General features: G+C 41.0%; 1 pseudogene; it reads right to left on the minus strand.

Moving 5' to 3' along the window:
* Positions 1 to 1,144: 1,144 nt before the first annotated feature.
* On the minus strand, positions 1,145 to 1,782 carry LOC105487441 (peptidyl-prolyl cis-trans isomerase A pseudogene; annotated as a pseudogene).
* Positions 1,783 to 2,710: the final 928 nt, after the last annotated feature.

Consider the following 2,710-nt stretch of genomic DNA (forward strand, 5'->3'; position numbering starts at 1 on the left):
ACAGGGACAATTTGACTTCCTCATTTCCTAATTGAATACTCTTTATTTCTTTCCCTTGCCTGATTACCCTGGCCAGAACTTCCAACACTGTGTTGAATACGAGTGGCGAGAGAGGGCATCCTTGTCTTGTGCCTGTTTTCAAAGGGAATGCTTCCAGTTTTTGCATTTCAGTGAGTTTCTTAATCCGGAGTTCTAATTTGATTGCACTGTGGTCTGAAAGACAGTTTGTTGTGATTTCTGTTCTTTTACATTCACTGAGGAGTGCTTTACTTCCAATTATGTGGTCAATTTTAGAATAAGTGCAATGTGGTGCTGAGAAGAATGTATATTCTGTTGATTTGTGGTGGAGAGTTCTGTAGATATCTATTAGGTCTGCTTGGTGCAGAGCTGAGTTCAAGTCCTAGATAACCTTGTTGACATTGTGTCTCGTTGATCTGTCTAATATTGACAGTGAGGTGTTAAATTCTCCCATTATTATTGTGTGGGAGTCTAAGTCTCTTTGAAGGTCTCTAAGGACTTGCTTTATGAATCTGGGTGCTCTTGTATTGGGTGCATATATATTTAGGATAGTTAGCTCTTCTTGTTGAATTGATCTCTTTACCATTATGTAATGGCCTTCTTTGTCTCTTTTGATCTTTGTTGGTTTAAAGTCTGTTTTATCAGAGACTAGGATTACAACCCCTGCTTTTTTTTTTGCTTTCCATTTGCTTGATAGATCTTCCTCCATCCCTTTATTTTGAGCCTATGTGCATCTTTACACGTGAGATGGGTCTCCTGAAAACAGCACACTAATGGATCTTGACTCTTTATCCAATTTGCCAGTCTGTGTCTTTTAATTGGGGCATTTAGCCCATTACATTTAAGGTTAATATTGTTATATGTGAATTTCATCCTATCATTATGATGTTAGCTGGTTATTTTGCCCATTAATTGCTGCAGTTTCTTCTTAGCATCAATGGTCTTTACAATTTGGCATGTTTTCACAGTGGCTGGTACCAGTTGTTCCTTTCCATGTTTAGTGCTTCCTTCAGGACCTCTTTTTTTTTTTTTTTTTTTTTGACAATTGTTATTTAGTTTTTATTTCATAATCATAAACTTAACTCTGCAATCCAGCTAGGCATGGACGAGAACAAGGAAAACATGGAACCCAAAGGGAACTGCAGTGAGAGCACAAAGATTCTAGGATACTGCGAGCAAATGGGGTGGAAGGGTGCTCTCCTGAGCTACAGAAGGAATGGTCTGGTGGTTAAGATAAAACACAAGTCAAACTTATTCAAGTTGTCCACAGTCAGCAATGGTGATCTTCTTGCTGGTCTTGCCATTCCTGGACCCAAAGCGCTCCATGGCCTCCACAATATTCATGCCCTCTTTCACTTTGCCAAAGACCACATGCTTGCCATCCAACCACTCAGTCTTGGCAGTGCAGATGAAAAACTGGGAACCATTTGTGTTGGGTCCAGCATTTGCCATGGACAAGATGCCAGGACCTGTATGCTTTAGGATGAAGTTCTCATCTTCAAATTTCTCCCCATAGATGGACTTGCCACCAGTGCCATTATGGCATGTGAAGTCACCACCCTGACACATAAACCCTGGAATAATTCTGTGAAAGCAGGAACCCTTATAACCAAATCCTTTCTCCCCAGTGCTCAGAGCACGAAAATTTTCTGCTGTCTTTGGAACCTTGTCTGCAAACAGCTCGAAGGAGACGCGGCCCAAGGGCTCGCCGTCAATGGCAATGTCAAAGAACACAGTAGGGTTGACCATGGCTAGTAGTACAGGACTTTCCTTGGCGGCAGCGTCTGCAAAGCGCCCTTCAGGACCTCTTGTAAGGCAGGCCTGGAGGTGACAAAATCTCTCAGCATTTGCTTGTCTGTAAAGGATTTTATTTCTCCTTCACTTATGAAGCTTAGTTTGGCTGGATATGAAATTCTGGGTTGAAAATTCTTTTCTTTAAGAATGTTGAATATTGGCCCCCACTCTCTTCTGGTTTGTTGGGTTTCTGCCGAGAGATCTGCTGTTATTCTGATGGGCTTCCCTTTGTGGGTAACTTGACCTTTCTCTCTGGCTGCCCTTAACACTTTTTACTTCATTTCAACCTTGGTGAATCTGACAATGATGTGTCTTGGGGTTCCTATTCTCAAGGAGTATATTTGTGGTGTTCTCTATATTTGAATGTTGGCCTGCCTTGCTAGGTTGGGGAAGTTCTTCTGGATAATATCCTGAAGAGTGTTTTCCAACTTGGTTCCATTCTCCCCATCACTTTCAGATACACCTATCAAATGTAGATTTGGTCTTTTCACATAGTCCCATATTTCTTGGAGGCTTAGTTCACTTATTTTTACTCTTTTTTCTCTAACCTTGTCTTCTCACTTTATTTCATTAATTTGATCTTCAAACACTGATACCCTTTCTTCCACTTGATCGAATTGGCTATTGAAGCTTATGCATGTGTCACAAAGTTCTCACGCCGTGGTTTTCAGCTCCATCACGTTATTTAAGGTCTTCTCTACACTATTTAATCTAGTTAGCCATTTGTCTAACCTTTTCTCAAGGTTTTTATTTTCCTTGCGATGGGTTCAAACATCCTCCTTTAGCTTGGAGAAGTTTGTTATTACCAACCATCTGAAGCCTACTTCTGTTAACTCATCAAAGTCATTCTCCATCCAGCTTTGTTTCATTGCTGGTGAGGAGCTGTGATCCTCTGGAG

This window comes from Macaca nemestrina, chromosome 6 (genome assembly GCF_043159975.1).
Source record: "Macaca nemestrina isolate mMacNem1 chromosome 6, mMacNem.hap1, whole genome shotgun sequence".
Classification (NCBI taxonomy): domain Eukaryota; kingdom Metazoa; phylum Chordata; class Mammalia; order Primates; family Cercopithecidae; genus Macaca; species Macaca nemestrina.